An 11,807-nucleotide genomic window follows, 5' to 3' on the forward strand; every position below is an offset into this window, starting at 1 on the left:
GTCCCCTTTCAAATCCCTTCGTTGTGAAATCCCTTCCCGCTCATATTTGGTAACATGACCAAGGCCACTATAAGTAGGACTAGCCACCACCATAGGAAGGGGACCGAAATCAGAACAAGCAGAGCACCGCACCAGCTCAAGAACACCTCACCTCCTGAGGCTTGTTCATCCTCTGTGCTAGTTCATCCATAGCCCCTCGAGGCAATCCACCACATCACACTGGATTAGGGTATCACACCACAACGGTGGTCCGAATCAGTATAAATCTCTGTGTCTTTGTGTCTCTTTGAGCTCGACGCGCTAGGCTAGTAGGTTCGCGAGTAGGCAGGCTGGGCAGGTTGAGATCTCCGCATGCACCCCAGAGTTCGAACCTCTCAAGGGTTGCCGGATCCCTAAATCCGACATTTGGCGCGCCAGATAGGGGTGCGTCGGATCCTCTCTTCCCTCGTTTGATCCGCCTCTGCTCCGACATCTTCATGGCCGACGCGCGCAGGGCTCGTGTCGAGCGTCGGGCTGCTGTCGCCGCCCGCGTCGCTCAGACGGCTCCGGCGTGTGACGGCTGTGCCCGCCGCGCTCCTTTCCCGGTGGCCAACGCCGCCACGGGCCCTGATGGCCACGAGCAGCAAGCTTCATCGCTGCACCCGTCGGTGCGCCGTGATGGCCGCACCGCTACTCTGTCGCTGTCCCCAGCAGCTTCGTCATCCCACGCACGCCGCGGCAGGTGGACGCGCAGGCCGCTCTGCTCACGGTGCGGGAGCTTCTTCGCTACCGCCCGGTGGAAGATCTCTACGAGGAGTGGCTCGAGCGGATCGCTGAGCTCATCAGCGTCGCGCACGGGGGCTCCGACGGGCCGGCTCGCTCGCTACCTCAGCAACCACCTGCAGTGGGCGAGTCGCGCACGAGGCTCCTCCACCACCTCCCGCCCGAGGCGCCATCATCGAGCCAAGGCGTGTGGCTCCGCGGCACGACCCGCAGCGCCCGGCGCCGGCTCGGGATGACGTGAGCTGCCAGGTGGTGCAGCGTCCCAAAGAAGAAGCGCGCGTGCTTCCGGCGCCCCAGCACCAGGCTCGCGTGCCGCCACAGGAGGTGGCGGTGCGCGGGCACCAGGATCACGTTTCACCCCCTTGACGACCTCCGGTGGCCACGACAGGATGCCGCACGTTCACTACGGAGCTCCGCAACGTCGTCTGGCCAAGCAAGTTCAAGCCTGACCTGCCTTCACGCTACGACGGCACCGCAGACCCCGTCGAGTTCTTGCAGCTCTACAAGCTTGAGCATCGAGGCGGCCAACGGCGACGAGAAGATCATGGCAAACTGGCTACTGATGGCCCTTAAGGATGGCGCGCGTTCTTGGCTCCTGAATCTGACCGAGGGGTCGGTTTCTTCTTGGGAGGAGATGCGCAGCCGCTTCATCGCCAACTTCCAGGGCACTCGCGACCGTCCGCCAGCCGCGGGTGACCTGCGCCGCGTCAAGCAGCAACCTGGAGAGACCCTGTATAAGTATATCCAGCGCTTTAACAACGTTCACCGATGGCGTCCGCGATGTCAAGATGAAGGAGGAGCTCGCCATCCACGAGGATCTCTGCACCGCTCTAGAGATGTTCAACATGGCGAACAAGTGTGCTAGGGGTGAGGAGGGACGCCTCTCCCTCCTCGAGCTCCCCGATGCTGATCCAGAAGGCAAGAAGACCAAGACCAAGGGCACGAAGCGCAAGGGGCCAGTCGTTCTTGCGGCTGAGCCAGAGACCAAGCGCGGCTGCGACCACCCCGAGTCATCCAAGGGCAAGCGGCCGTTCTGCGCCTTCCACAATGTTTACAACCACGAACACCAGCGACTTCCAGGAGCTCAGGGCTCTCCGCGACGGGCGCCTCGGTCGACGGCCCGAGTGCAACGATCGAGGTTACGGTCGCGGAGGTGGCCGAGGTGGAGGACGCTGGGATGGACGCGACCGTCGTCAGGAGTGGCGCGACCAGCCTCGTGAGGACCGCTGGCAGGACCAGCCTCGCGAGGGCAACTAGAGGGAGCAGCCTCGTGAGGATCAACCTCAGGACAACGCAGCCTTGCCTCCTGTGCCTCCATCGCCCAGGAGGAATGGAGATCACCACCAGGACGAGGGGGCTGGGGGCTTCCAGGAGCCACGAGCCATCGCCTGCATCTTGGGCGGCTCACAGGCCCCGGCTTCCCTCCACGTCTTCAAGCAGTTTGCGCGCGAGGTGAATGCAGCACTCCCCAAGCCTGAAGCGACTCGCCCTCTCAAGTGGTCCAAGTGCGCCATCACCTTTTACTCATCAGACCGGCTCAATTGCGCGCCACCGCTGGCACGCTCCCCATGCTCTGCTCCCCCGTCATCAGCAACGTGACCGTCACCAAGACTCTCATCGATGGCGGAGCCGGGCTCACTGTTCTCTCTGTTCAGACGTTTGACAGGCTTCAGGTGCCATACTACCAGCTTCACCCCACCAAGCCATTCTCAGGCGTGACCGATGGATCGACACACCCGATCGGGCAGGTTCGCCTCCCAGTCACCTTCGGCGAGCGCAACAACTACCGCACTGAGCTCATCGACTTCGACGTCGCCGACATCCGCCTGCCCTACAACGCCATCCTAGGGTACCCAGCACTGGCCAAGTTCATGGCGGCCACGCACCACGGCTACAACGTCCTTAAGATGCCAGGAAGCGGCGGCGTCATCACAGTCGCCTGTCAAGAGAAGGATGCAGTGTGCTCCCTTGAGCGCGCCTTCTAGGCTGCAACAGTTGAGGACCCCGAAGACGAAGACGGCGCCCTCCCTCCTGAGGTCGCCCCAAAGATGAAGAAGCTGCAGCTGGGACAGGGGTCTCATGAGGGAGCATCACCCAAGGACGCAGTGCTGAGCCTCGCGTCCCCGGACGTGGCACCTTCACCCATTGCATAGGAAGGCGCGCCCGACGCTCCCCTCAGGCTGGGCTCGGGGGCTCTCCTTTGGAGGGCCTCAGATCTAGCCAACATCGCGAGAGTGGCACTCGGGCACCATGTGGAGGCGCTCTTCAGAGCACGCTTCCCAGGAGAAGGCAGCAGGCGTGAGGCACCAGGCGTTCAGGAGTTCATCAACAAGGCAATTGAGGAGAATCGGGAAGGAAGGGTTCTGCAAAGCGATCATTGCCTGCCGCGTGGCGCAATTCATTGCCCTGGCGAGGGTAAGGAGTTCCCGTCTGCATCGACATCCCCGGGCTCAACAGGGCCGCGTCTCGGCAGCTCATGTGGTTGTCTCGTGTTGGTCGATGCGAGGGTCTGCCTCACAGCTACATCCACATGCCTTTTGGCCTAGCGGGCGCAGTTGATGCGTTCCAGCGCTGCATGAGGGACGCTCAGACGGCCTGCGAGGCCAGGCACCAGGCGATCCTGGCGGAGATGGAGGAGCACCTTCAGGAGCCTTCCGGTCCTCCGAGCCTCCTCAGGACAACGCAGCCTTGCCTCCTGTGCCTCCATCGCCCAGGAGGAATGAAGATCACCACCAGGACGAGGGGGCTGGGGGCTTCCAGGAGCCACGAGCCATCGCCTGCATCTTGGGCGGCTCACAGGCCCCGGCTTCCCTCCACGTCTTCAAGCAGTTTGCGCGCGAGGTGAATGCAGCACTCCCCAAGCCTGAAGCGACTCGCCCTCTCAAGTGGTCCAAGTGCGCCATCACCTTTGACTCATCAGACCGGCTCAATTGCGCGCCACCGCTGGCACGCTCCCCATGCTCTGCTCCCCCGTCATCAGCAACGTGACCGTCGCCAAGACTCTCATCGATGGCGGAGCCGGGCTCACTGTTCTCTCTGTTCAGACGTTTGACAGGCTTCAGGTGCCATACTACCAGCTTCACCCCACCAAGCCATTCTCAGGCGTGACCGATGGATCGACACACCCGATCGGGCAGGTTCGCCTCCCAGTCACCTTCGGCGAGCGCAACAACTACCACACTGAGCTCATCGACTTCGACGTCGCCGACATCCGCCTGCCCTACAACGCCATCCTAGGGTACCCAGCACTGGCCAAGTTCATGGCGGCCACGCACCACGGCTACAACGTCCTTAAGATGCCAGGAAGCGGCGACGTCATCACAGTCGCCTGTCAAGAGAAGGATGCAGTGTGCTCCCTTGAGCACGCCTTCTAGGCTGCAGCAGTTGAGGACCCCGAAGACGAAGACGGCGCCCTCCCTCCTGAGGTCGCCCCAAAGATGAAGAAGCTGCAGCTGGGACAGGGGTCTCATGAGGGAGCATCACCCAAGGACGCAGTGCTGAGCCTCGCGTCCCCGGACGTGGCACCTTCACCCATTGCATAGGAAGGCGCGCCCGACGCTCCCCTCAGGCTGGGCTCGGGGGCTCTCCTTTGGAGGGCCTCAGATCTAGCCAACATCGCGAGAGTGGCACTCGGGCACCATGTGGAGGCGCTCTTCAGAGCACGCTTCCCAGGAGAAGGCAGCAGGCGTGAGGCACCAGGCGTTCAGGAGTTCATCAACAAGGCAATTGAGGAGAATCGGGAAGGAAGGGTTCTGCAAAGCGATCGTTGCCTGCCGCGTGGCGCAATTCATTGCCCTGGCGAGGGTAAGGAGTTCCCGTCTGCATCGACATCCCCGGGCTCAACAGGGCCGCGTCTCGGCAGCTCATGTGGTTGTCTCGTGTTGGCCGATGCGAGGGTCCGCCTCACAGCTACATCCACATGCCTTTTGGCCTAGCGGGCGCAGTTGATGCGTTCCAGCGCTGCATGAGGGACGCTCAGACGGCCTGCGAGGCCAGGCACCAGGCGATCCTGGCGGAGATGGAGGAGCACCTTCAGGAGCCTTCCGGTCCTCCGAGCCTCCTCAGGACAACGCAGCCTTGCCTCCTGTGCCTCCATCGCCCAGGAGGAATGAAGATCACCACCAGGACGAGGGGGCTGGGGGCTTCCAGGAGCCACGAGCCATCGCCTGCATCTTGGGCGGCTCACAGGCCCCGGCTTCCCTCCACGTCTTCAAGCAGTTTGCGCGCGAGGTGAATGCAGCACTCCCCAAGCCTGAAGCGACTCGCCCTCTCAAGTGGTCCAAGTGCGCCATCACCTTTGACTCATCAGACCGGCTCAATTGCGCGCCACCGCTGGCACGCTCCCCATGCTCTGCTCCCCCGTCATCAGCAACGTGACCGTCGCCAAGACTCTCATCGATGGCGGAGCCGGGCTCACTGTTCTCTCTGTTCAGACGTTTGACAGGCTTCAGGTGCCATACTACCAGCTTCACCCCACCAAGCCATTCTCAGGCGTGACCGATGGATCGACACACCCGATCGGGCAGGTTCGCTTCCCAGTCACCTTCGGCGAGCGCAACAACTACCACACTGAGCTCATCGACTTTGACGTCGCCGACATCCGCCTGCCCTACAACGCCATCCTAGGGTACCCAGCACTGGCCAAGTTCATGGCGGCCACGCACCACAGCTACAACGTCCTCAAGATGCCAGGAAGCGGTGGCGTCATCACAGTCGCCTGTCAAGAGAAGGATGCAGTGTGCTCCCTTGAGCGCGCCTTCTAGGCTGCAGCAGTTGAGGACCCCGAAGACGAAGACGGCGCCCTCCCTCCTGAGGTCGCCCCAAAGATGAAGAAGCTGCAGCTGGGACAGGGGTCTCATGAGGGAGCATCACCCAAGGACGCAGTGCTGAGCCTCGCGTCCCCGGACGTGGCACCTTCACCCATTGCATAGGAAGGCGCGCCCGACGCTCCCCTCAGGCTGGGCTCGGGGGCTCTCCTTTGGAGGGCCTCAGATCTAGCCAACATCGCGAGAGTGGCACTCGGGCACCATGTGGAGGCGCTCTTCAGAGCACGCTTCCCAGGAGAAGGCAGCAGGCGTGAGGCACCAGGCGTTCAGGAGTTCATCAACAAGGCAATTGAGGAGAATCGGGAAGGAAGGGTTCTGCAAGGCGATCGTTGCCTGCCGCGTGGCGCAATTCATTGCCCTGGCGAGGGTAAGGAGTTCCCGTCTGCATCGACATCCCCGGGCTCAACAGGGCCGCGTCTCGGCAGCTCATGTGGTTGTCTCGTGTTGGCCGATGCGAGGGTCTGCCTCACAGCTACATCCACATGCCTTTTGGCCTAGCGGGCGCAGCTGATGCGTTCCAGCGCTGCATGAGGGACGCTCAGACGGCTTGCGAGGCTAGGCACCAGGCGATCCTGGCGGAGATGGAGGAGCACCTTCAGGAGCCTTCCGGTCCTCCGAGCCTCCGGAGGCTCGGCACCGGAGCGGCTCATGAGGAATGGCTTTAGCGGCGTGCATTTTTTGGCTACTTCAACAACTTTTCAGCAATGGTACCAGGTGACATCTCTCTAGTTTATTCAGTTTGCGGGCGCCCCTCGGGCTGCATCATCACCAGGCCGTGTGGGTCTAGCCCTACGTCATGTATTGTTTTGCATTCACCAGGATTATCTAATCATTTCTGTGAGCTTATCTATGATTGTTACTACATGACCACCGCCTCACGGACCCTCATGCGTGCTGACTAATTCCTCTCCTGCATCGCTACATGACAACTCACATCGGCACGGCGCTTGTGCTCGGGTCCGTCCCTGCAACACTGATAAACTCGGGGATCGAGCCCTGATTTGCGGCCCGCCTCGCATACACCACCTCGCAGGGTCCTCGGTGCCTCTATCTCACGCCCTGGGGGCTCTCGGCCTTCTTTGTCATCTAACCTGCAGGCCCACCTGGCGATGGGCCACAGGTCAGCCTGGACAACCACCATCTGGCCTTGCGAGTCGCTTGCACGTTAAAGGGGGGCCTCCCGAGCATCGCGCCTCGGGAGCTCCTACCGGCTCTCCAGCCCTCACCATGGCCTTGATCATGGCATCGCAACCTGGCATACCAGCGGCGGTTGAGCTCGCTCGAGGGCCGGGTCCCGAGGACGTAGAGCACCATGGCGATCAAGGCAAGAAGGTGGTCACTCTAGGCCACACCTAACGACACCATTGGCATAGGAGCAATCATCGTCTCCCTAATGGACTCGGACACCCAAAAAGATGAGTCTCGGCCCGCTACAGTATCAGTTTCGCTCCCCGTACGCCTCGCCTCACAGTTCCACTTGGGCAGTTCAACTCCCCTTTTCGATTTTCTGTGCGGCAGTTTGCACGCAAAAGGGGACCTCGTGAGCATCGCGTCTCATGAGCTCTTACCGGACCCTGGGCTGCTCACCTCTTAGCCTTGACCACGGCATCGCGACCTGGCATACTAGTGACGGCTGAAGCCTACCTAGGGACTGGGTCCTGTCGGCGTAGAGCACCACGCTGTCTAGGGGAAAGAAAAGGGAGTAACTTAGCTGAACTGAAATACGCGTATCCATCATGAGATCAAAAGAAACATCGTTGATATTAAATACATTCCGATCCTTACAAGCCCCACGGGGGCTGATCTCTATTCCGCGCAGGGAAGGCAACTACTAGGTCCTACGGCATCGCCGCCGACGCCTGGCGGCGGCTGCAGAAGCGCTCCAGCCTCGACGGGAGCTCGGCGGCACGTAGCTGTCGTCACTCGACTCCGGGGAATCGCTGGGCTTTGGAGAATCGCTGGATTCCCAGGAGTCGTCACTGCTGCTGGATGAAGTGCTAAAGGGGGCAGCGGTGTATCCAGCACCCACTACGGCGTCCCTCGAGCTGTCTCCTCCGGGGTAGCATTCCAGCCGCTCGCCCTCCTCGTTGAAGACCTTGAAGAACAAGGTGGTCGTGCCGTCGTACTCGAAGTGGATCGCTAGGGCTCCCTCCGCTCGGCAAGCCCGGGCGATCTCTCCCCATCCTCGCATCATGAAGACGTCTCCAGGCGGCACCACCTCGACTTCAGCCCCGGTAGCTAAGCTGCAGCACCCTGCATGCTGCAGTCACAGCTCAACCGGTCCCCTCGGAGGCAACTCACGGGCGAAGAACCCCGAGAGTCGGATCCAGGTGTCGGGAGGCATCGCCGCCCACACCACGAACTCGCACGAGCTACCCTCGGCGTGGGTCCATGGTGCGGCCGGCAGGGCAATGGCGGCCCTACCATCCTCATCAGGCGCCGCGCGACGGTACACTCCATCATCTTGAGCGCGGGCGTATAGGGGGAGGGGGGAGCCAGACGGAGGCCTCGATTGCCAAGGTCTGGCCACCTCTCGCCCCACGCGGGCGTCGTCAGGAAGGAGGATTCGTTTCTTCGGCGGGAGAGGGTCAGGCCCCTCCCTAGGAGCCTTCCCCTTCTCTGCCGCGGAGTACCTCCTGATCGGCGCCATGGAAGCAAGATGGAGAGGAGAAGAAGCAGGCGGGAGCAAGACGAAAGAGAGACGGGCAGGGGCTCCACCCGCTTGCACATTTATAGCCGGGAGAAGGTAAATCGTCGGCCTCCCACGATTTCCAGTAATGATGATCCTCTCTGCATGCAGCATGTAGTTGTCAAGTCGAGCTATTGCCGAATCAGCGTGGGGAAACGGAGTTGCCCACGTCCAATCAATCGCCACGTGTCATCAAGGCCGCAGGCGGTTAGGGCCCACGGCGCTTCGCACTTGTCCTTTTGCTTCGCCTGGAAACCAAGTCCGAGCGCGCCTTGGGCCCGGGGACTACTGTCGGCGTCCTGGATTCGGTGTATCCAGCCCTGCCTGCCTGCGGCCCACCGCGTGACTCCATCGACGGCCTGGTACGGCCCAATATCAACACCAACACCACAAGACCCTCGCGAGGGGCCAACCCTCGCGAGGCGGACGACGCCAAGACCCCGGAAGGAAGTGGCCTCTTCAGGAGGGCTCCTGAGGGGCGAGAGTTCTATGTAAGTTATCTCATGAGGCTCAGCTGACGTGAGCCATGACGACCAAGGCCAGGCGGGCGCAAAGCGCAGGTTTCCTCTTTGGTGCAAGGGAGGCAAGCCACAGGCGCGGAGTCCCGAGGAATCAGCCAAAGGTTGCCATTCCGGTGCAACGAGACCAAGACCGCCAGGACGGCAGGACGGAGGTCATCAACGAGCCCACCGCAGCGTCACGACCGGAGGCTTTTCGCAGGCGGAGACTACTTTTGCCAAGATAAACTGTACTACTTGTCCCCTTTCAAATCCCGCCGTTGTGGAATCCCTTCCCGCTCATATTTGGGAAGAGGACCAAGGGCACTATAAGTAGGACTAGCCACCACCATAGGAAGGGGACCGGAATCAGAACAAGTAGAGAACCACACCAACTCAAGAACACCTCACCTCCTGAGGCTTGTTCATCCTCTGTACTAGTTTATCCATAGCCCCTCGAGGCAATCCACCACACCACACTGGATTAGGGTATTACACCAAAACGGTGGCCCGTACCAGTATAAATCTCCGTGTCTTTGTGTCTCTTTGAGCTCAACGCGTTGGGCTAGGAGGTTCGCGAGTAGGCAGGCTGGGTAGGTTGAGATCTCCGCACGCATCCCAGAGTTCGAACCTCTCAAGGGTTGCCGGATCCCTAAATCCGACATCAGCATCCATGACAACTGTGTTGTCCTCAAAGTCAGGCAACAAAGGAAGATGTTCTTTGTCCAACAGATATACTCCTTGCTTCATCTTGGAATTGATTAACTCTTGGATGTGTGGAGAATACCCACATGATCTCTTTTGGTCAGTTGTTGTCCTGTTAATTGTCTCTACAATCAAGCTCATAACTTTGAACTTCTGTGGCACAACATCAAATAACTGCAACAAGTTGATGGAGTGGCCTCTGATCATCCTATGATCTCCAGATTTGGGCAACAGGGTGTGCCTCAATATGGTGTTTATGGTGGCCAAACCAGACAAGAAGTAGTAGACTCACCCAAACTTATGTGTCTCCAAGGCCTTATCTGGAATTTCCTTATACATATTGGCCATGGAGTTATGATCTTTGTTCTTCTCAGCATAAACATCTATGTCATTCTCTTCTTCTTTTGATGCATTTATGAGCTTAGTCCATTCTTCAATTGTAGATTGGTGTCTTTGTCCTTCTGTCATCCACACAATCTTTCCATCTGGATAAAAGTGAGCTGTTGAGTAGAATTGTATAATGAGTTCATCATTCCACTTGGTTAGCTTCTGACCAACAAAGTCATCAACACCATTTGACTTGAAGCTTTCATGCACTCCCGGGAAATGATTAGCATTTGCATCAATGTATTTCCAGTCCACCCATCTCGTATCACTAACTACGGGTTTCTTGTCCAGCAACAATGTCTCATAGAAATCTTGTTGCTCTTTGGTGTGGAATCTGTAGTCCACTGCAGTCCTCCTCCTCATAGCATATGAATCTGCCTGTCTCCATTTTCTGAGAGCAGCATCCTTTCTTTCCTTCATGTTTTCAGCAACTAGGTGACTGTCATTATGGTCTAGAATATTGGGTTTGAGCTTCCTAAGCACTGGGGCTTCAACATCTTCTGCAGCTTCAGGCACTGGGGCCTTGTTCTTCTCTGTTGCAGGTATGTTCCTGGTGCTTCTCTTTGGAGCTTGTGCTGGAGCTTTGGGGGTTGTCTTGGGCTTTGAAGGAGCTACCCCAGACGTGATGGCACCCCCCATCAGCTTCTTTGACTTAACAGGAGGTGCTTGAGCAACAACCTCTTCTTCCTCTTCCTCCTCACTAGCCGAATCCTTCCTCATAGATGGATTTCCAAGCACTCTAGCTGTAGTTTTTCTGACCCTCTTCTTGCCTTCACCAGATCTTGGCTCAAGTGTGAAAACCATAGTTTCCTGAGTGGAGGTTCTGGCCTTTGACATAGGAATTCTCTTGGCAGGTGCCTTGTTGTGCATACCAGGTTTTGTTGCAGCAGCAGTTCCATATTCCTTCTTCAACATTTTCTTTTTAGAGCTTACTTCCTCCTCAGCAGCCACATAGTCCTCATCCTCTGAGTCTGAGTTCCTCTTCCTCCTTGTCCTTGTAGCTGCCTTGTGCAAATTGCTTGGAGTGCTCATGCTGCCATCATCAGAGCTGCTAGAGGGACTAGTGCCCTCACTCATGTTCACTTGCTCTTCTGATTTGTTCTGGCTATCACTCTGGTCAGACATACTGGCAAAGCAAACTGACAGCAGACCCTGTGAATAGATATAGATGAGGTAGAGTAGATGAGCATCACAAAGTGCGGAGTTTTTGCAAAAAGAATGAGTCAAAAACTTAGTTGTAGTTTTCTACAGGAAGCATTTCGGAGCTATCGATTTGTTAAACTCGGTGACACCGAAGCAACTTTGGAGTCTAAACATGTGGAATCGGTCATACCGAGACATAGTTCGGTGACTCCGAGTTTGCTAGGGTTTCACAAAGTCCTGGTATCGGTCACACCGATTTGCAACTTTCGGTCAGACCGAAAATCACTTGTGCATTGGCCTAAGCCAAATCGGTGGAACCGATTTCTACAACTCGATTGGTCTGAGATGAGTCCGGCGGAAACCTAACCCTAAATTTTCAACTCAAATCTAATCTAAAGGATATTTTCTCTGGATAGATTGATCTCATATGTGGTAAAGAACATGTCATTGACCTTGTGCTCAGAATTGGAGGTAAAAAGAATGCACAAGGGGTCGAACTCATACCCTTAGTTTGGCGGTGAGTTCGCTACGGTGGCAAAGGCAGCGTTGAAATCCGTTGACGGTGGCGGAGACCAACGGCGGGAGGTCGCTGGCGACAAGAAGACGATCCGGAGACCCAGGCGGCAGAGCAGGACACGCGTGGGCGAAGAGGTTTTGGAGAAATTTCCAAATTCTGACTCGTCAGTATATATATCCTAGCACTGTCGATGTAACCGAGTGGAACAACTCGGTGGCACCGAGACGCAGAATCGCAAGCGGTTACTGCAACTCGGTGAGACCGAAATGTTCTAATCGGTT

Source organism: Triticum aestivum, chromosome 3B (genome assembly GCF_018294505.1).
Source record: "Triticum aestivum cultivar Chinese Spring chromosome 3B, IWGSC CS RefSeq v2.1, whole genome shotgun sequence".
Taxonomy (NCBI): Eukaryota; Viridiplantae; Streptophyta; class Magnoliopsida; order Poales; family Poaceae; genus Triticum; species Triticum aestivum.